The sequence below is a fragment of the Triticum aestivum genome, chromosome 3D (genome assembly GCF_018294505.1).
Source record: "Triticum aestivum cultivar Chinese Spring chromosome 3D, IWGSC CS RefSeq v2.1, whole genome shotgun sequence".
Classification (NCBI taxonomy): Eukaryota; Viridiplantae; Streptophyta; class Magnoliopsida; order Poales; family Poaceae; genus Triticum; species Triticum aestivum.
The window spans coordinates 598,992,642-599,016,525 of record NC_057802.1 but is presented as its reverse complement, the minus strand read 5'-3'; the positions used below and the strand labels follow the sequence as shown (position 1 = coordinate 599,016,525).

Sequence of the window (23,884 nt, the reverse complement as noted above, 5' to 3'; positions counted from 1 at the left end):
GTCCATGGCATGCCTAGCCCATGTATGTTTTGGTATCCTAGATAGCCATTTCCAAGCTGGCTCACACTCCTTTTTCATGCCTTCCATTGCAGTTACATAACCATGCTCAGTATAGGAATAACTTGCCTGATACATGTATTTCTTCAACTCTTCCCCTCTAAAACCAGCAGTTTGAAAGTTCTGATAAATATGTCTAAGGCAGAATCTTTGTTTGCAATTGGGGAATACATTGTTTATGGCTGTAAGAAGGCCCTGTTTGAATGAACTACAGTTTGAGAATACTACAACAATGCCATGTATGAAATTAATAAACAAAGACAATTAATAAGCAATGCAAGCAATGATTAGAGTAGAGATAGTAGTACCTTTTGCCTGTCAGATATAATAGTGTAGTAGCCAAACTTGCCTGACTCACCACCAATGGCATATTTTAATTGAGTAAGAAACCAAGACCAGCTTGCTGTGTTTTCCTTGTCCACTATTGCAAAAGCAATGGGAAATATGTTATTGTTTCCATCTCTTCCAGTGGCAGCCAAGATTTGCTGCCCTGTTGTCAACTTTATGAAGCAACCATCAACACCTATCATACAAGATCACAAGTAGATTACCAACAAATTAGTGGGTGTGCACATATAAATGTAGAGTCACTAGTTAATTAGTAGGTGTGCACATACCTATGAATGGTCTGCAACCATTAAGGAAACCCTCTTTGCAAGCATTGAGGCAGATGAACAAGCCATGGAATCTTGGGTTTTTGCTTGGATGTAGTTTCAGATGCTTTGTTGTGACAATGCATCTACTTCCTGGATTGGTTTCTAGCACAGCTTCTAGGTAATCCCTTATCCTATGATATTGTGCCTTCTGATCTCCTAGGACTACATTTTTAGCTAGCTTTCTTGCCCTATAGGCCATATGTATAGATACCTCTATTCCATGCTTTTGCTTCAAGTTTGAAATTATAGTCTGGACAGGTGTGTTGGGGTCTGTCCTCAACTGTTGCTCACATTCATGTGCCAACCACTTAGCAGTAACTTTTGTGCTCTCTCCTACTACTGGGCAGCTGTGGTGCAAGTTCAGTTTCTTTATACAGAATGTCTTCTCATGTGCTATCTGAGAAGCTGCAATGAAAAATGGACAATTCTCAAATTTGCAGACAGCTATAATCCTGTCTGGACAGTTCCTGTGGAAGGCATGGTTCCTATTTTGTGAGATGTGAAAATTAAGAAGTGCCCTCCTGAACTGGGTCACATCTAGGAAACAAAGCTTCTTCATAAATTGCTCTTCTGGGTTCTCCCTTTGCTCATCATACCAAACTCTAGGCTTCCTCTTTTTAGCCCTGCTCTTCCTATCAGCTGGAAGCTTCACACATGGTATTTGAGCCCCATCATTGTCCTCCTGACTTAGGTCACCAGGGTTGCTCTCCTCATCAGATGAAGGAAACCAATCTTCCTCAATAATCTCATCCAAACTAGAATGAGATCTTGTAGTTGGCCCCTTTCTTTTACTTCCTCCTATGCTGCTCCCTTCCTCCTCCTCCTCCTCCTCTCGTGCCTTCTCCTCCTCCTCCTCCTCTGGTGCCTTCTCCTCCTCCTCGTCATCTGCTTCATATGGCTCATCCACATCAGTGTCCCCTTCAATATGATGAAGTGGATCATCTCTATGCTTCTTCATTGCCTCAAGCCTAGCAATTATATCCTCATCTGCTAGTAAATCTGTGTCACTGTCACTATCAGTGAAATCTTCAGCCATTAGCTCTGGAAGTTTTCTTTTAGCTGCCTTGTATTTCTCTTTTTCTTTCCCCTTTTTCCTGAACTTCTCAATCTCTTCATTCCTCTTCTGCTCCATCAGTTGCTCAATTTGCTCTTGATCTTGGTCTTGCTCCATTGCAAATTCTGCTACTGGTGCACACTTCTGCTTCAAAAATGAACTCTCCTGTGTGTTAATGACCTGCACTGGCACTTGTTGTGGCTTTGTTGGGCTAGGAAACAGTACTCCTGCTGTATCTATCTCATACACCACTGGCACACCTATTTCAGATAATGGAACCTGCTCCTCACAAACTGGTCCAATGTTCAAATCACTAGGTCTTGGAGCATCACTTCTGATGACTGTTATGTTCACCACCTTCTGACCTTTGATAACTAGGTCATCCAACATTTCCTCCACCTTATCATCATCTGTCAGTTCTTCCATACCTGAAACCCCAACACCTGGATCTCTGACATAATACATAAAGTCTGTCATCCCATATCCTTCAAGCTCTATTAGTGCAATCAGATTGTAAAATGTGATATCATCCACATTTAGGCTTCTTTCAAGATTATCTCTGTCATGGAAATGGAATCTGACTTCCCACACTTCATCATTCAATCTACAGTTCAAGTAAAGCAATTCAGTTCAAGTAAATTCAGTTAAAGTAAGTTCAGTTAAAAATACAGTTTCAGTTAAAAATTCAGTTAAAAGTTCAGTTAAAAATTCAGTTAATGTTTAGGTGCCTACTACATACACTTAGAACCCTAGAACTACATAAACACTTCACTTACATGTCTGACCACATAAACAACCTACAACAACAATAATGGCGACGGTGCCTACTACATACACTTAGAACCCTAGAAACCAAATCGGGGTATGGAAAGAGAAAACTTACGAGACACCGCCGAAGGAGGATGCGTAGTGATGGCTCCCCTCTGGATCTTCCTTCACGGCCTTGGCGAATGCCCTCGCCGCCGCGTACTCAACACAGTAAGACGGCGACGGCGGCTGTGGAAGAGGCGGAGCCTGAGATGGGTTTGAACTGCCACAAACCTCTGTTGGATCTGCAGGAGCACCACTGCCACCAGATGCATCGCCAGCACCACCGCCACCGCCATCATCACTGCCACGCCAGGTGGCCATCACCGGCGGCAAGCAGGGGCGAGAGAGGAGAGGGGAGCGGGGCGAGAGACAGGACAGGGGCGGGGGGGGGGGGGGACTGTCTGAACCGGACCGACCGGCGCGGCGTCTTGACCGTTTTCTTCCTAACGGCGCCGTTTTCCTGTCCGCATGCCACGTCAGCGTTTTCGCGGCCCACCTGTCGGAAAAGAGATCAAACGAGGCTAAACGGCTGTTCAGTGCTTTTTGCAACGGGTTAAGAGATTTTACGGTGTTTTTTGCAACAGATTAACGACTTGGTAGTTTCCTGCAAACCTAGCCACAAATGTGGTGGTTTCTTGCAATTGACTCCCTTGTAGCTGGACACTTATTGTCTACAAATATACCTCCATCATGCTAGATAAGCATGCTATGCGTGTGCTTAATTATCTAACATGTTCAGACTATTTACTTTCAAAACAACGTCTCTTTATTGGTTGAAAACAACCCTCTCTTTTTACTTGATTGAAAACAATCTTTGCAACTAAGCACAAACTTTAATTAAATCTCATGCATGGTACACCAACGTACGTAGTTGAACGCTTCCTACAGAGACCAGGCGTACGTACGAATGCATGCCAAGCTTTCATACAGACCCGACCCAGCAGGTTCAGGGATAGAGAACATAACACCACAACATGCAGCAGAGGCAGTCTTAGAATCAAGCATCGCTATGTCACAGATGTAACTTGTGCTACCTCTTTGTCCAAAAAAGAGCATGCAACAGAACCAAAATGGCAGCCAGAAAGGCCAATCAGCCCACCCACAACCCAGGACCAACTCATGAGCCTAAATCAACTGACCGTTGCCTGAATGAAGCCTGTTGATGATCAAGTCAGCATCCGCCAGCGTGGATCTTCCTGAAAGAGCCAGGCAATGCTGCACCAAGAAGATGGTCAGTTTGTGAACTCCATCAGCAGGTTGTCACAAGAGTTTGCCTTCAAAAAATCAAACAATCACAGAAGATTGATTCAGGTGCCCTCTCCCAGCTGAAAGCGTCCCTGACAGTACGTAGACCAAGCAAAAGACACGACAGGATAGGAAAAGGGAAGGTGAAACACTCTCATCAATTAAGCCCACAAAAAGGACAAAGATATATAATTCCCTGGGGCAATTCTAGGCTCAAGGAACTCTGTCCTGAATCACTTGCAGGTGAACAAGTCTGTTCATTAGAGGAATCCCAAACCCCCAAAGCATTTGCACACGAGTATCATCCACTCAATCCCCTGAAAGTCAAAGCTAGAAGCATATACTTAGCCGTGTATATTTTATCTTATCTTGTTATAAGAGCGAGCTCCCTGGCAAAAGATTCATCCTGCCTAGTAAGGCAAATCTCCCATAAAATGCTCATCAGTTCAGACCATTTCCCTAACTCCAGATCCCCTTGTCTACATACCTCCATCAAATTAGATAAGCACGCCATACGTATGCTTAATTATGTAATCTGTCTGGACTATTTACTGTGGAAACAACCCTCTTTTTATATGGTTGAAAACAGTCCTTGTAATTAAACACAGGCTTCATCAAGACCTGAGGTAGATAAATCTCATGCCTGGTAGGCCTAGTATTTCGTATGGACTCTGTACCACCATATCCCTCATTTAATTTTAGCCACATAATAAGGATCCAATTTTTCAAATAACTTGATGTGGACCATTACAGTAGCATGAAAGAAGCCTCCAATTATTAAATATACAAGATGTTTTGGGTTTTCCCGGACATCATATTTGTCTATCTGGATTCTGATTTCAATAGCTAAGTAATAAATATGTAGCTGAATAATAATTGTATGCAGCGATATAGCTTGATCATCCATCATTCTCGTTTCTTTATTATAATTTATAAATCCAAACATGGAAGAAAAACAATCACTTTCTATGGAGCTGTCAATTCTGAGGTACCATTCAGGTCATTCGTAAATCAGTCATGAAAGCTACTGAATTGTTTTGTCAATTCTGGCATGCCCATTGACCAGAGTGTGGGTCTTCGTATTGTTTTCTTTCTTGGAAATCCTCTTATATTGTCCATTTTATCGATTACACCCTCTTTCCTTACTTTCTTCTCCTTATTTCAGATGTAAGGACGTTGCCTTTCTTACTTTTTGTAAAAGAAACTGCTATCATATTACTATTATAATATAATTATAACATTTTATTCCTTTCTACATTAAATAGAACATGATTTTGTACAAAAAAATTGCAGGCACACGTATTTTACCATGTTCTAGTACCAGAATATTAAAAATGTGGAAGTACCTAAACTGTAACGGGTGTAGACATGCCATCCTTTTTTTAGAAGGCCATGTTACTTCTGTCAAGGTGTGAATTCTCAGGTAAGAAAAAGCAAACATAATTTATAAACATGATGTATAACAAGATAATGTTTCAGAGAACATAAAATTGATGTGCTGAAATCAGAGTGTCAGCAAGATTAAAACAGAAATTATTCATGTAAAGAAAAATAATTAGTTATTTATCCAATTTTGGGGAAAGTGAGGTACTTGTCTGTCAAACTCCACTCCATATCTTCCCTTTCCCCACCAAACATCATCACCTGGTCCCTGAGTCACTTCACCAACCAAGGGCATAGCTACCAGATATGTATCATCTGTCCTGTAGATTTTCGACCTTGCTTTCACCGGCAATTTGCAACTTCAGCTATCTTATCAGGTAAACATAACCTTATGGTTTCTCCAATCCCTTTTTTGATTACTTCTCTCTTTTTGTGCACTCCTTGAGATTTGTTAGCTAAATAATGGTTGCTAAACTTCATCACTATTACGGGGAGGTATTATGGAGCATGGTAGGATAACTAACTTGAACGGCAAGAGGTATGACGGCACCTTCATGTCAGACACGCTTCTGGGATTATATCAGTTTTCTTTACAGCATCCAGCAGGGATTAGATCAGTTTATTCCATGCTTAGTTGGAATGAGTGCAAGAGGACCTCCTTATGTAAAGCTAATACCTAAAGCTACCAACTAATAATATATATCCCTGATTTTTGGGGATATCTATCTAGCCATGTACAACACATACATAACAGTAGGACACAAAGTAGAAACCATTTTAAATGGAAGCTTGACATTTATGGCAACCATAATATGCCGTTTTAGTACTCCCTTTGTTCCATAATGTAGTGCATATAGATTTTTTTGAAAAGTCAAACCTCACAAACTTTGACCAAGTTTGTCGAGAAAACATTTACATCTGGAATGTCAAGTATATATCATTATCATAATATGTAGTTTCATATTTTATATATTTGGTATTGTAGATATAAATAGTTTTATCTATAAATTGGATCAAAGTTTGACTTTTCAAAAAAACTATATGCACTACATTATGGAACGGAGGAGTACATAATATGGCTTTGGCTGGGAAAAGATCTGCTACTCCCATGTCCCAGCAGCATGTAGTCCTGATTCGTTTTCAAATTATTAGCTTTCTACTGCTAGCTCTTGTAGGGTTTGTAAATTTGTAGTTGATGGCTAGACATAATGTTCTTCCTAACTGTCCTAGTACCTTCGAACGCTATAATGGAATACTTTTTTATTGACTACTATATGGGTGTCCTCACACAGTTTGCAACTAATTCTTTTTGTCCTTCTTTTCTGCAAGTTCAGGTGTGGTCCTGTTGTGCAACTGCCACGCCAATAAGCAAGGATAATACACAGATCAACTTTGTTTGCTAATTCTAAAAATCAATGCAACAATGCCTCAGTCCAATATTCTCGCTTGATACAATTGCTCTTGGAATAATATATCAACGAAGAGAAACTCTCAGACATTTGATCTACAATGGCTTACCCGGTTCAGCTATTTGCCCACTTATGCTTCACACTGATAGCTCTCTTGTTGTTTCCCGTGCTGTCCGAAGGCTCTGACCAGTTCCTCATGAGATGTGGTGCCACGAGCAGTGCCAGTGATTCCGATGGTCGAACATGGGAAGGGGATGCTAACTTTGGGCTAGCACTTCCTGGTCTTTCAGCCAAGGCGTCATACCTAGACCCCTCACTTCCATCCCGAGTACCTTACATGACTGCACGCATCTTCACTTCAAATTCCACATATAGTCTTGGGGTTGACCCTGGCCGCATGTTCCTTCGGCTCTACTTCTATCCAACTGCTTATGGCGAACATTCTGCCGTAGATGCCTTGTTTAGTGTCACTGCAGGGACCTATAGCCTTCTAAATGACTTCAATCCTTCCCAGACTGCTCAGGCCATGGGTCATAGTTACCTCATCCGTGAATACTCCTTGAATGTTACTTCATCTCAACTTAGTGTCACATTTTCCCCATCACCACGCCACACTGGGTCTTACGCGTTTGTGAATGGCATTGAAATTGTGCACACTCCTGACATTTTCACGATACCAGTGCCAAGATTCGCGAATGGTGGGAACCCAGATCTATTCCCGATTTCCTCTAGCATAGGCCTTGAAACAATGTACCGTCTTAATGTTGGGGGCGTGACTATCTCTGGGAAACATGATTCGGGCTTTTACCGTTCATGGGAAGAGGACTCCCTCTATATTTATGGATCTGATGGCATGAATTTTTTCAAAGACAACAACATCACAATCAGTTACCCGCTTAGCATGCCGGATTACATAGCACCAATCGATATCTATGAGACAGAAAGATCTATGGGGTGGAATGCACGTAACAACATGAGGTACAATCTTACATGGATTTTGCCTGTCGATGCAGGGTTCTATTACCTTTTGAGGTTCCATTTCTGTGAGATCCAGTATCCAATGACCAAGATAGGCCAGAGGCAATTCGTCATATACATCAACAACCAGACAGCAGTGGAGCAGATGGATGTCATTGATTGGAGCGGAGGAATTGGTATACCAGTTTACACCAACTACGTCATTGTCACAGTTGGTCATGGTCAGACAGATCTCTGGGTAGCACTCCACCCTGATCTCAGTGTCGGTACAGAATATTATGATGCAATTCTGAATGGTCTGGAGGTCTTCAAACTACAGGATAACAGCAATAATAATCTTGCTGGTGTCAACCCTACGCCCAAGCAAAATCGTGATGGGTCAGAATCTCATGGTCAAGATAAAACAAATGCTAGAATCCCAGCGATCATTGGAGGTGGAGCTGCTTCTGGTGTCTTGGCTTTGTTCATTTCCAGTTTCTGCATTTATGTTATGTACAGGCGGAAGAAAACTAACTACACTCATGGCAAGACCAATGGGAATCCTCCCAACGGAGATGGAGAATTGCTATTGGCCACCTCGCACTCGAAGGATTTGAAGCTCTGCCACAACTTCTCGTTCAAGCAAATCCAGGAAGCCACCAATAACTTCGATGAGGCCTTCCTCCTAGGCAAAGGTGGGTTTGGGAATGTATACCATGGTCAGATAGCTGGTATGAAGAAGGTGGCAATCAAGCGTGGTAACCCTCTGTCCCAGCAGGGCATTCAGGAATTCCGGAATGAAATCGAAATGTTGACCAATCTCCGGCATCGCCACCTTGTGTCACTGATTGGTTACTGCGATGAGGAGTCCGAGATGATCTTGTTGTATGATTACATGGCCAATGGGACACTTCAGGAGCACCTGTACAACACTAACAAACCACCATTACCATGGGAGCACCGTCTTGTGATATGCATTGGAGCTGCACTACCTGCACACCGGTGCAAAGAGGGCCATCATCCACCGTGATGTGAAGAGTACTAACATTCTGTTGGATGACAAGTGGGTGGCAAAGGTTTCCGACTTTGGGTTGTCTAAGGCTAGTGCAGACGTGGACAATACCCATGTGAGCACGGTTATGAAAGGCACCTTCGGATATCTAGATCCTGAGTACTTCCGGCGGCAGAGACTCACCAACAAATCAGATGTGTACTCCTTTGGGGTTGTTTTGTTTGAGGTTCTGTGTGCACGTCCAGTAATAGATCCTGACCTTCCCGAGGAGCAAGTGGGCTTGCGTGAGTGGGCGCTGTCTTGCCAGAGAAAAGGTGTGCTCACTGAGATCATCGACCCCTATCTTATGGGCAAGATCACCCCCCAGTGCTTCAGAAAATTTGCAGAGACTGCAGAGCAATGTGTTGCTGAACGTAGCATTGATAGGCCATCTATGGGTCATGTTCTGTGGAGCCTCCAGATCGCACTACAGCTGCAGGAGGACTGCAATATCTCTGAGGAGCCACCATTGTTGAACATGTCATCACTCATGGCCCCCAGGGTGCGACCATCTTCAGGTTCAGTGATGAGCCTCTCAGGAGTGAAAGCTGTATTCTCAGAGCTCATGCATCCAGATGGCCGATAAGACAAAACGCATGTACGTTCAGGACTTTCAGTTATCATCTGCTGATTTTGTGAAGCTGGTAGATTCAGATTTACAGGTGGTTTTGCTCCTTATGTATAGCAAGTGTGTTGTTGGACGATGTCATAAATCTGTCTGGGTATTGTACATTCTGATTATCTTCTGAACTGATGATACCATAAGTTGTTGAATTGATACATGTGCTACCATTATGTACTATGATGAGGGCCCAATCTTGCTGCCTGGAACATCCAAGTGCAGAGCAAAAGTAAATTGAATGCTGGTATCCTCTTAGGAGCCTAGCTAGTAACTATGCATTAGTACGAGCGTACCTTTACTCAGCACTTGAATGTGACTGCCCTTGTTTGCCGGTCGATCCCTGAGCTCACTTGTTTTCCTCCACTTTTGCTGCTGTGTGCTATCAGTGCAACACTTGTGCATGTCAGTTCAGCCCAGGTCAAGTGTCAACTACATGTAGATGTCATTGCTGTGCTTGCCATGTGTACATATCCACGTACGTACTGGTCGACAACTGAATGTCAATTGTCATTTGTAGTCCCAACTCAGGCTTGAGGTGGTGGCAAGATCAGATATCGTGTGCTTACCACTAAAGAGTCAACGATTGTCCAATTAGGTGCATACTACATGCTCTGTTGCCCAGGGAGAAGAATGCCTGCAAGTTGTTAAATTCTCTAACGCATGATTGAACCATGGTTGAATATAAATAAATATTGAGCGGAGGTGAAGACTCTTGCCTGTTGGGAACCATCCTAAAGAAACAAATGACAGAAGGTGGAGAACCTAGGATATCCTCTTAAGTTTTTGATCCTCAAGTGCATTCCCCCCCCCCCCCCCCCCCCCTGTTTGGATATAAATAAATATTGAGCGGAGGTGAAGACTCTTGCCTGTTGGGAACCATCCTAAAGAAACAAATGACAGAAGGTGGAGAACCTAGGATATCCTCTTAAGTTTTTGATCCTCAAGTGCATTCCCCCCCCCCCCCCCCCCCCCTGAAGAACAGAGCATGCATGTACATCTGTTAGAAATAAGCATAAACGGAGGGATAATGCATCAGCAAAAAGAATTCTTGGTACATACCATTAGATATAAGCATTTCATACGAAGAGCAGGTCCCAATATTCAGTAATTTGCATCTGCAGAGTAACTCTGTATTTATAAATTCATCTGGCACATGTCAAAATGATGGCCTGCAGAGGATATTTCGAGGCGATAAACCATGGCAATGTCACTCCTATCGACTCACAATGCTGCACTGATTAATCCTGATTCTCTTTCTGAGTTGCTTCTCTGGGCTGTTCAGTACTCTTGTACCTGAACATACAAACCAAACCTATAACTTGTTTTCGTCTCCCCTGCTATAATGAAAATGCAGAGCTCCTGCTATTGCCCGTAAAGAAAGGCAACTGTCTGATCCAAATCTAGAACTACCCTGGCTGCAGATTCAGCAGGTGCCTAACTGGAAACACCCTTCACAGTAAACCGAACAGAAGATGCAACAAGACAGGAAAAGAAAAGGTTATCAACACTCTCATTAAGGTCAAAACAAGGGAAAAGACCATTCCCTGGGCCATTTCTTTTCTGAAGTTGTTCTCTGTAGGAACTCTGCTCTGAATCACTTGTCAGGCAAACAACTCTGTTCTTGAGAGGAATCCCAAGCCCCCAAAGCATTTGCAGACGAGTATCAGCCGCTCCATCCCCTGCAAGTCAAAGCATGATACAAATATTTAGCCGTGTACACCTTGTTATAAGTGAACTCCCAAACAACAGACAGAATCATCCTGCTCAGTTTTGAAATAATCTTGCTGCATGAGCCGCGGGGTGTGCGTGCCATGCAAGTAGCTTGCACGGGCCGGCTGGACGTGGTCACCACGATCGGCCCGGTAGTCTCGCAGGTGGCTTAGGAGGCACAATCAGCGCTCGTGGGATGGCGCGAGCACGGCGGATCGTGGCGCATAGTTAGGATCGCTACCTGCCTCCCCTTCCTTGTAACGAATAAATAGCAGTGAAAAAAAACCGGAAAAGTTGCAAGTTTGCACGCAACGCAAAACCTTCGTCTCCTATGTGATCGTGAGTTGTGAGAGTCTAGATTCCTAACAAGTGGTATTCAGAGCCTCATTTAGCGATCCCGGCGATCATGTCCGATCACGGAGAACAGCCGGACGCGGCTGCGGCGGCGGCCGCCGCGGCCCTCAACGCAGGCGGAGGCGGTCTGGCGCGCTCGGCGACTCCACCACGGGAGCGCAGCCGCGGGCGAAGCCGCGTGAGGCGGGAACGGCAGGTGGTGATCCACCAGGCGGCGGCCACGGAGCGCGCGCCGTTCGTGCCGGGCGCCGGCACCACGTTCCCAACCCTCACCTCGACTAACTACATCGAGTGGTCGCTGGTGATGAAGGTTCACCTGGAGTCCTGGGGGCTCTGGGATGCGATCGAAGGCAACGCGCAACACGTGCGCGACGACAAGTCGGCGCTCGGCGTCCTTCTCCGGGCCGTTCCGCCGGAGATGCTCGGCGTTCTCGTCGTCAAGGAGACGGCCAAGGCGGCTTGGGACACGATTAAGGTCATGAGGATGGGGGTGCACCGTGTGCGTGAGGCCACCGCGCAACGACTCCGCGCGGAATTCGAGCAGATCGCCTTCCACGACGGCGAGACCCTCGACGCCTTCGGCATGCGCATCACCAGCCTCGTCAACCAGCTGCGCACGCTCGGCGACAACGTCGAGGAGGTACGCGTCGTACAGAAGTTCTTGCGTGTTGTCCCCCCCCCCCCCCCGATACTCGCTGATCACTGTCGCGATCGAAACTCTCCTGGACCTGAGTACGATCTCGGTTGAGGAGCTGATCGGGCGGCTCAGGACCGCCGAGGAGCGCTGCGCCGCGCCCGCGCTGAGCCAAGGCGGTGGGCAGCTATACCTCACTGAGCAGCAGTGGGAGGCGCGCAAGCAGGCGCGCGAGAGCGGCCAAGGCTCCGGCGGCGGCGGCGGCGGCAGCGGCGGCGGGCAGAACAACCGCCGCGGAAAGAATCAGGGACGGAGGAACGCGTCCGCCTCAGAATGCTGGCGGTTCTGGCGGGTCCAGCGGTCGCAGCGACGGCCGTGACATGACGAAAGTCAAGTGCTACAACTGCAACAAGCCGGGGCACTTTTCGCGGGACTGCACCGAGCCCTGGCGCGAGCGCAAGGAGCAGGTCAATCTCGCCGAGGGCGGGACCGAGGAGACCACGCTCCTCCTGGCGAGTCTGAGCGCGCTCACCGCGACCACGGAGGCGGCCGTGTAGCACGTGATGCTGAACGAGGAGCGCTCGCAGGCGCGCTCCGCCTCGGATGATGGAGGTTGCGACCCCTCCTGGTTCCTGGACTCCGGTGCCAGCAACCACATGTCTGGGCGGCGGGAGATCTTCTCCAAGCTGGACACTGGCGTGCGCGGCTCCGTCAGGCTTGGCGACGGGTCCGCGGTGCAGATCGAAGGGAGGGGAACGATCATGTTCCAGTGTCTGAATGGTGAGCACTTGGTACTCTCTGAAGTGTACTATATTCCCCGTCTGTGCAGCAATATCGTGAGCTTGGGCCAATTGGACGAGAACGCCTACGACACGCACATCAGCCAGGGCGTCCTTCAGCTACGAGACCCGGGCGGGCGTCTGCTCGCGCGCGTGCAGCGCAACCACGGGCGCCTGTACGTGCTGAGCCTCAGCGTGGCTCGTCCGGTCTGCCTCGCTGCACATGGAGGCGAGGATGTGTGGCTCTGGCACGCGCGCTACGGCCACATCGGCTTCCAAGCCCTTCGGTCGCTCGCGCGTGAGGACATGGTTCACGGCCTGCCGCTCGTCGATCAGGTGGATCGGCTCTGCAAGGCGTGTCTTGCCGGCAAGCACCGGCGAGCCCCCTTCCCTCGTCAGGCCCTGAACTGCGCCGAGGACGTACTCGGGCTCGTGCACACGGATCTGTGCGGGCCGATCACGCCGGCCACGCCGGGAGGGAAACGTTACTTCCTCCTGCTCGTCGACGACAAGAGCCGGTTCATGTGGCTGCGCCTGCTCACGACCAAGGACGAGGCAGAGACGGCGCTCCGGCAGTTCCAGGCGGCGGCAGAACGCGAGTCCGGTCGCCACCTGAAGACCCTGCGCACTGATCGCGGGGGTGAGTTCAATTCCTCGAGCCTCGGCGAATTCTTCGCAGAGCTAGGCGTGCACCGGCAGCTCACCGCCCCCTACACGCCACAACAAAACAGGGTGGTGGAGCGGCGCAATCAGACGATCGTCGGCATGGCGCGGTGTCTGCTCAAGGCGAAGGGCGTCCCAGCACGCTTCTGGGGAGAGGCCGTGACCACGGCAGTATACCTGCTGAACCGCGCAACAACGAAGAGTGTCTCCGACATGACACCGTATGAGGCTTGGTGCGGCCGTCGGCCCAACGTGCAGCACCTCCGCACCTTCGGGTGTGTGGCTCACGTGAAGGTGACGCGCCCGAACACGAAGAAGCTCGACGATCGCAGCGTGCCTATGGTGTTTCTTGGGTACGAGCCCGGATCGGTTGCGTACCGCGTCTTCCATCCGCCGTCAGGCCGCGCCCACGTCTCCCGCGACGTCGTGTTCGACGAAAACACGTCGTGGGATTGGGGCGCCACTTCACCTGTTCGTGATGAGGGGCTTGAGTCCTTCACAGTCGAGCTGGAGCCCGTGGCCACGACGAGCGTGCGGGTGGAGCCAGCGTCTTCCCCAATCGGGCGCCACACGGTGCCCGCGCCCGACGCCGAGCCGTCCACGCCGCAGAGCGCGCTCACCGCGCCCACTCCTACCTCCCCGGCGTACGGAACGCCAATCTCGACACCCACATGTGTTGAACATGCGTCGCCACCAACTGGCGCTTCAGAAGCAGTACCTGGCGCGGAGGCGCCGCGCCGGTACCGCACGCTGGAAAACCTGTGGGACACGACCGAAGAGGTGGAGGCCATCTACAGCGACAGCGAGATGTGCATGCTCGTGGGAGAAGAGCCGGCCTCCTTTGCTGAGGCCGAAACGGAGCAAGGTTGGCGTGCTGCAATGGACGAAGAAATGAGCAGCATCACCACCAACCGCACATGGGAACCGATCGGCCTGAAGTGGGTTTACAAACTCAAGAAGAATCCCCAGGGTGCCGTTGTTAAGCACAAGGCGCGCTTGGTGATGAAGGGCTATGTCCAGAAGCGCGGCGTGGATTTTGAAGAGGTGTTCGCGCCGGTCGCACGCATGGACTCGGTGCGCGTCCTCGTCGCGCTCGCGGCGCACCACGGCTGGCAGGTTCATCACATGGACGTCAAGTCCGCGTTCTTGAACGGCGACCTGCAGGAGGAAGTCTACGTGCAGCAGCCGCCGGGGTACGCTGTGGTCGGAGAGGAGGGCAAAGTCTTGCGCCTCCACAAGGCGCTCTACGGGCTTCGTCAGGCGCCGAGGGCCTGGAACGCAAAGCTGGACGAGAGCCTCTGTGCGCTGGGATTCGAGCGCTGCCCATCGGAGCACGCGGTGTACCGACACGGCACGGGCGGCTCTCTCCTGATCGTTGGGGTCTATGTGGACGACCTCATCATCACGGGGGCGGCCACGACAGAGATCAACGCCTTCAAGCAGCAGATGACCAAGCTGTTTCGCATGAGCGATCTGGGCAAGCTCATCTACTACCTCGGGATTGAGGTGAGCCAGAAGCGCGATCGGATCGGGCTTGGGCAGGCAGCCTATGCCAAGCGGCTACTGGAGCGCACGGGCATGGAGGATTGCAACCCCAGCAACACGCCGATGGAGGCTCGGCTCAAACTGAGCAAGGAAAGCACCGCCACCCCGGAGGACAAGACGATGTACCGCAGCATCATCGGAGGACTGCGGTATCTAGTTCATACAAGGCCTGACATATCCTTCGCAGTTGGGTACTTGAGCAGGTTCATGGAGAAGCCTGCCTCCGACCACTACGCTGCGGTGAAACATCTCCTGCGCTACGTGGCGGGGACACTGGATCACGGCTGCGCATATGAGCGCGGCGACGGAGGACTGCAGCTGACCGGTTATAGCGACTCAGATCACGGCGGGGACACGGACGACAGGAAGAGCACAACGGGGGTGATCTTTTTCCTCGGTAAGAGCCCGGTGAGCTGGCAGTCCCAGAAACAGAGGGTGGTGGCGCTCTCCTCGTGCGAGGCCGAGTACATGGCCGCCACTGCCGCTGCCTGTCAGGGCATCTGGCTGTCGCGACTGCTTGGCGAGATGCTGAACAAGGAAGCCGCGCAGCCGAAGCTCCTCGTCGACAACAAGTCGGCGATCTCCCTGGCGAAGAACCCTGCCTTCCACGATCACAGCAAACACATTGAGATCAGGTACCATTTCATTCGCGAGTGCGTGGAGCAGGGACGCGTCTTCATCGACTACGTCAGAACCAGCGAGCAACTAGCCGACGCTCTGACGAAAGCACTCGGGCGTCTCGCCTTTCAGGCTGAGAAGGAGGATCGGCATGGTTGAAATAATACGCCAACGCCAAGATTAGGGGGATGATTTGTTAGCTAATCTAGTCGTTGTGCTTAGGCTAGTTTTTTTTTATTTCCGTTGAAATAATCTTGCTGCATGAGCCGCGGGGTGTGCGTGCCATGCAAGTAGCTTGGACGGGCCAGCTGGACGTGGTCACCACGATCGGCCGGTAGTCTCGCAGGTGGCTTAGGAGGCACGATGAGCGCTCGTGGGATGGCGCGAGCACGGCGGATCGTGGCGCATAGTTAGGATCGCTACCTGCCTCCCCTTCCTTGTAACGAATAAATAGCAGTGAAAAAAAATCGGAAAAGTTGCAAGTTTGCACGCAACGCAAAACCTTCGTCTCCTCTGTGATCGTGAGTTGTGAGAGTCTAGATTCCTAACAAGAGCGCTGATCGTGCCTCCTAAGCCACCTGCGAGACTACCGGGCTGATCGTGGTGACCACGTCCAGCCGGCCCGTGCAAGCTACTTGCATGGCACGCACACCCCGCGTCTCATGCAGCCAGATTATTTCAACGGAAATAAAAAAAAACTAGCCTAAGCACAACGACTAGATTAGCTAACACTGCTCAGTAAGGTAAACCTCCTATAAAATGTTCATCAGTTCAGACCATTCTCCTAACAACTCCAGATCACCCAAGGGAGTAGCTGGACGCTTCTTGTCTACGTACCACCATCAAGCTACATAAGCACGCCATACGTATGCTTAGTTATGTAACCAAACAACGGAATCATCCTGCACAGTAAGGCAAATCTCCCAAGAAATGCTCATCAGTTCAGACCATTCTCCCAACTCCAGTCCCCACAAGGATCTGGCTGGACAGCTAAAAAAAATGGATGTAGTTGGACGCCTTCTTATCGACATACCTCCATCGAGCTAGATAAGAACAGTGTGCGTATGCTTACTGACATGACCTGTTTGGGCTATTTACTTTGAAAGCAACCCCTTTTCTTACTGGTTGTAAACAATCCTTGTAATTAAACACAGGCTTCATCGAGATTTGAGATAGATAAACCTCATGCATGGCAGGCCTGATATTTTCCATGGACTCCGAGCAACAAAATCCCTCATTTAATTCTAGCCACAAAATAAATATCCTGTTGTTCAACTAACTTGATGTGGACCATTACAGTAGCATGAAAGGAAACTCCAATTAGTAATTAATGTAAGATTTTCGTTTTGTGGGGACATTATATTTGTCTATCTCGATTCTGATTCAATAGCTAAGTACTAAATATCTAGCTGTATAATTTACGAGTCAAGGTCATCCATCATATTCACTTCTTTGCTAGAAATTGCAAATTGAAATATGAAAAAGAAAAAGCAGTCACTTTCTACGGAGGTGTCAATTCTGGAGATGCCATTCAGGGCAATTTGTAGGTCAGTCATGAAAGTTATTGATTTGTTCTGTCTGGCATGCCATTGACGAGAGTGCGGGTCTTTGTATTGTTTGTTTCCTTTAAAATCCTCTCACATTTCCCATTCTCTCGATACACACTCTTTCGTTAGTTTCCTGTCTCTATTTCAGCTTTAAGGGTGTTGCCTTTCTCATTTAAAAAAAAAAACTCCAATCATATTCCAATGGTTATCAGGTCAGTTAAGGATATTTCATATTATAAGTATAATATTTATTTTTCTTTGTACGTCGAATAGAACATTATTTTGTGCAAAAGAACGCATGCACACGTATTTTCCAATGGGCCAAGTATTTTCAAACAGTAGAAGTACCTAAACTGTAATGGGTGTAGATACGGAATAGAACATATAACTTTGTTGAAACCATGTGCGCATGTCCAGTAATAGACCTTGAGCTTCCGGAGGAGCAAGTGGGCTTGCGTGAATGGGAGCTGTCTTGCCAGAGGAGAGGTGTGCTCAATGAGATCATCGACCCCTATCTTATAGACAAAATCACCCCCAGTGCTTCAGAAAATTTGCAGAAACTGCAGAGCAATGTGTTGCTGAACATAGCGTGGATATGCCATCTATGGGTGATGTTTTGTGGAGCCTCCAGGTCGCACTACAGCTGCAGGAGGATGACTACAATGTCTCCGAGGAGACGCCATTGTTGAACACGTAATCACTCATGGCCCCCGGGGTGCGACCATCTTCAGGTTCAGCAATGAGCATCTCAGGACAGAAAGCTGTATTCTCAGAGATCATGCATCCAGATGTCCGATAAGACGGAACTCCTGTACGTTCAGGACATTTAGTTACGATCTGCTGATTTTGTAAAGCTGGTAGATTAAGATTTACAGGTGGATTTGCTCCTTATGTACTAGCGGGTCTGCTGTTTAGCAGTTTCATATATCTGTCTGCGCAACTGTACATTCTGATTATGTTCCTAATTGATAATACTGTACGTTGTTGAATTGATATATGTACTACCGATATGTACTATGATGCAGCCCAATCTTTCCATATTTTGTGCCAAGACATACATGAAAGTATCTGGCCATATCAAAGATTCCCCTTTTCTTAATAGATAAATATATTTGCAGCGGGGATTTTCCCTTACTGTGTATAGTAAAAAAAAACTGTCTCCAGGATGAGCTCAACACAACAGAAAGTACAGTGAATGGGTTCTTAAAATCAGAAGCTGAGACATCAGTGAACTCATTTAAAGGAGCTGATGCCTTTATGTATCCAAGGACAAAGTCTGATACCCTAGCATCAGCACATGGGATACATGTATTTTGTCACGGCAGCTAATTGTTCAAGAGTACTCACGTGTCATCCAACTCTAACCACACCGTAAACATACAATACAACTGTATTGCACATTTGAAAGCTACTCCCTCCGTCTCATAATATAAGAACGTTTTTGACAGTAGACTAATGTAAAAAATGCTCTTATATTATGAGACAGAGGGAGTATATTATATCCTTGCACATTTCAAAGCACTTATGCTAGCACATGTTTGAATGGATAATGCAGTCCGGCGAGGTCAATTTTGTATAGCTGAACCAAAACAATACGTACATCAATACCCGATATACAATTAAGCTAACCTGACACAGAAGTGAGAAAGATAATGTCCGCTAAGCAGGATACGGAATACAAGACGCGATCGCTCAAACCTTCGTAGATGCATGATTAACAGGTAACCTTTCTGGTTTAGGTACCATCTATGTAATGTGTTATAAACTAAGTTGAATATAAATAAATGTTGAGCGAAGGTGAAAAGATTCTTGCCTGTTGAGAACCATCCTATAGAAACCAATGACAGAAGGTGCCGAAACTAGAATGTTCTCATGAGTTGTAGATCCTCTATAACACCCACGATGCGGATATACCTCCCACGTGCCGAGGCACGACTTAGAGGCATAACCGCATTGTAGGTTTTGTCGCAAGAAGGGTCATCTTCACACAATCCCATGTAATGAACAAGAATGGGATAAAGAGTTGGCTTACAATCGCCACTTCACACAATACATAAATTAAACATACATCATCCAGAGTGCACACATAGTCCGACTACAGACAAGTACAATTGAAAAGAAGATAAACCCCAAATGCTAGATCCCCGATCGTCCCAACTGGGCACCACTACTGATCATCAGGAAACGAAACATAGTAACGACCAAGTTCCTCATCAAACTCCCACTTGAGCTCGGTTGCGTCACCTGCACTGGCATCGTCGGCACCTGCAACTGTTTTGGTAGAATCTGTGAGTCACGGGGACTCAGCAATCTCACACCCGCGAGATCAAGACTATTTAAGCTTATGGGTAGGATAGGGTAATGAGGTGGAGCTGCAGCAAGCTCTAAGCATATATGGTGGCTAACATACGCAAATGAGAGCGAGAAGAGAGGCAACACACGGTCGAAAGCTAGAAAGACCAAGAAGTGATCCTGAAACTCCTTACGTTCAAGCATAACACAAGGCTGTGTTCTCTTCCCGGACTCCGCCGAAAAGAGACCATCACGGCTACACACGCTGTTGATTCATTTTAATTAAGTCATGTGTCAAGTTCTCTACAACCGGACATTAACAAATTTCCATCTGCCACATAACCGCGGGCACGGCTTTCAAAAGTTTATACCCTGCAGGGGTGTCCCAACTTAGCCCATCACAAGCTCTCACGGTCAACGAAGGATATTCCTTCTCCTGGAAAGACCCGATCAGTCTCGGAATCCCGGTTACAAGACATTTCGACAGGTTAAAACAAGACCAGCAAAGCCGCCCGATGCGCCGACAAATCCCGATAGGAGCTGCACATATCTCGTTCTCAGGGCACACCGGATTGTCCAAACTTCCGATAGGCCAGCCCAGAGTTGCCCCTGGTGGCCACCGGCGGCTGACAGGTTGGACCAACACTCAAAGGAGCACTGGCCTGGGGGGGGGGGGGTAATAAAGATGACCCTCGGGCTCGCGAAAACCCAAGGGAAAAGACTTAGGTAGGCAAATGTAAAACCAAGGTTGGGCCTTGCCGGAGGAGTTTTATTCAAGATGAACTGTCAAGGGGGTCCCATAAATCACCCAACCGTGTAAGGGACGCAAAATCAAGGAACATAACACCGGTAAGACGGAAACTAGGGCGGCAAGAGTGGAACAAAACACCAGGCATAAGGCTGAGCCTTCCACCCTTTACCAAGTATATAGATGCATTAATTAAATAAGAGATAAAAGTGATATCCCAAAATATCCATGTTCCAACATGGAACCAGCTCCAACCTCACCTGCAACTAGCAACGCTATAAGAGGGGCTGAGCAAAAGCGGTAACATAGCCAAACAACGGTTTGCTAGGAAGGGTGACAAAGGTTAGAGGTTCATGGCAATTTGGGAGGCATGATATAGCAAGTGGTAGGTAGCGCGGCATAGCAATGGAGCGAACAACTAGCAAGCAAAGATAGAAGTGATTTCGAGGGTATGGCCATCTTGCCTGCAAAGTTCTCAGCGTTGTTGAAAGCTTGATCCTCGTAAGCGTTCTCAACAGGTTCCTCGTTCACGTTCTCGTCTCCCGGCTCTACCCAAAGCAAGAACACAAGCAATGAAACAACAATCAAATCGGTGCAAGGCTCAAACAACATGATGCAAAACATGGCATGATATGCGGGATGTAATATGCAATGCATATGCGTGCTCCGGAAGGAAAAATGATGAACAAGGAATCAACTTGTCAAACCAAGTATGCCGCTGGAAAGATGAGATGATTTCGGTTGAAATCGATATAAAGATCACCGGATTCGGATGCACGGTTTGCAAATGGCAAGCAAAACAAGTGGCACAATTCTGCGATTAACAGCATGATGCCATTTAGAATGCAACAAGTAACTAAGCTACTGCACTCCAACATCACAACAAAGCATATGGAAGTGATGTAATCAAGATGCTTTACAAAACATGAACACTGAGCTACGGCTAAATCACACCAGAACAGGTTCAAACAAGCATGGCAAAAGTGCAAAAGATATCAGCTTCACAGATTTCATGAAAATACTAACATGCCAGAAATTAACATCACGATGCCAAGTTTAGAGCAAGCAAACAACATGCTACAGAAACATATAAGAGCAAAACAAGGCATGGCATGAATCTACTAAATGCATAGAACAAAAGTCCTTTAATGATCATTAGCCAAAAAAGCACAGAAGATATAATGGCACTCATGTAAACATAGCAAGTTTCGTTACAGATTCAGAATTAGAGAGCATGGCATAAACAGCAACATGAAGGCAACTTTGCAAGCTCAAATCACTCATCACAAGGCCTTGCATGACAAGACAAGCATACTACCAGCAACATGACATGTTTATGTAGATAATCATAGCAAGATCAAGTTCATAGCATGCATGTATCACTAGCAACAACCGTGGCAAAAGTGAATAACATGTAAACAAACTGCCAGGAACATTTTATAGCAAAAGTAGAGCAAGATTAAGACATGATAGAGCACTCTATAATTACAACCAGAAGCATGAATGGATGGATCATAACCATATCTATAAAACACTCTTACTGAACTACCTCTAAATTTGCATGGATCTGATGGTAGCAACAAGTTTACATGGCATAAAAATAACAGCAGAACAGTCCCTGTAATCAGCAACATCATGTAGCACACTTTGCAAGCTTGATGCACTCACTACAGAACATATAAAAATACAAGGCTTGCACCACTGTAAATATTACATGGAGATGAACAAAACACATGTAGACAGCATGCTCATAGGATGCACACACAAAATGTAATAAAAATGACAAATCACCAAGTTCTGTTAACAGACAGCAGTTAACATCATATAGCACTCTTGCAATGATGATTTGGGCATCAAGATGGACTCAAACGAATATGTCACAATGGAACAAAATAAAGAGCATCTTATGATGAACATTTTGACATATTACACGCATAAAACGGAGCTACGGATGATGAGATATGATGCGATGAACATGGCAATATAATATGAAAATTAAAGACCGGATCCAGATCTGGGCCGGCTCGGGCTCGAGCTCGCTGGAGCGGCGCGGGCCGGCGGAGGAAGGAGAGGCCGGGGATGTGGTGGCCGGCGGGCGGCAGCGCGGCGCGTGGCCGACGGCGGACGCGGGGCGGCGCCGGCGGCGGGGAGTGCGGCGGCGGGCGGCGGACGCGGGGCGGCGGAGCTGCAGCGGCCGGCGGCGAAGGGCGCGGTGGAGCGGCGGCCGGCGGCGAGGAGGCGCGGTGGAAGCAGCCGGCGGCGGGGCAAAGACGGCGGTGGCGGCCGGCGGCGGTCGGGCTCGCGCGGGACCGTGATGGGCTCTGTGGGCCGGCGCGGTGGGCGGCGGCGGCGGACACGTGGCGGCTGCGGATTCATCGGGGCGCGGCGGCGGACGCGTCCGGCTCTGCCCGGACGTGTCCGGCGGCGGAGAGGGAGCGGGGCTAGGGTTTGGACTGCGGGAATTTCGGGGAAGAGACACATATTTATAGGTAGAGGGAGCTAGGAGAGTCCAAATGAGGTGCGGTTTTCTCCCACACGATCGTGATCGAACGACCGAGAGCATGGGATAGGTTTGGATGGGTAATTGGGCCACTTTGGAGGGGTGTTGGGCTGCAAACCAAAGAGGCCTTTGCGGTTACCCGGTTAACCGTTGGAGTATCAAACGACCTCCAAATGGAACGAAATTTGACAGGCGGTCTACCGGTGGTGTACCAAGGCCGCTTGGCAAATCTCGGTCCATTACGAGAACGTTTAACACACGCACACGGAAAAGAGACAAAAGGGGACGCCGGAGGACGTAGGAGTGCCGGATTGCAAAACGGACAACGGGAAAAATGCTCAGATGCATGAGACGAACTCGTATGCAAATGCGATGCACATGATGACATGATAAAAATGCATGACATGAACAAAATGCAAAACGAAGACAAAACCCAACCACGAAGGAAATCTCATAGCACATAGCCGAAAATGGCAAGAGTTGGAGTTACAAATATGGGAAGTTATATCCGGGGTGTTACAACACTCCCCCACTACGAGAGGATCTCGTCCCGAGATCTTGGACTGAAAGAACTCAGGATATTTGGAACGGAGGTGATCCTCGCGTTTCCAGGTAGCTTCTCGGTCGGAATGGTGTGACCACTTCACTTTCAGGAATTTGATTGACTTGTTGCGAGTCTTGCGCTCAGTTTCTTCAAGAATAGCAACGGGATGCTCATGGTAAGACAAATCTTCTTGGAGGTCAATCTCTTCGAAGTTGATAGTGCGCTCGGGCATCTTGAAGCACTTGTGAAGCTGTGACACGTGAAACACATCGTGCACGTTGCAAAGTTTGACGGAAGGTCAAGTTGATAGGCGAGATCGCCTCTTTTGCCAATGATCTTGAAAGGACCCACATATCTAGGGGCAAGCTTCCCTTTGATACCGAAGCGACGAGTGCCTTTCATTGGAGAGACGCGGAGATAGACATGGTCTCCGATTTCAAAAGCCACATCACGGTGCTTGTCATCATAATAGCTCTTCTGGCGCGATTGCGCGGCTTTGAGATTCTCACGAATGACTTTGCACATTTCTTCGGCTTCTGTGATCAAGTCATTGCCAAGAAGTTGGCGTTCACCTGTCTCAGACCAATTGAGAGGAGTACGACACTTTCTGCCATAGAGAATTTCAAATGGGGCCTTGCCCGAACTCGCTTGGAAGCTGTTGTTGTAGGAGAACTCGGCATATGGGAGACAATATTCCCACTTCATA

The 23,884-nt window shown here is 47.9% G+C and overlaps 1 pseudogene; it reads left to right on the top strand.

Annotated features, from left to right (window-relative positions):
* The first annotated feature begins 5,466 nt into the window (after positions 1-5,466).
* Positions 5,467-9,381, top strand: LOC123080827 (receptor-like protein kinase FERONIA; annotated as a pseudogene).
* The last annotated feature ends 14,503 nt before the right edge of the window (positions 9,382-23,884 follow it).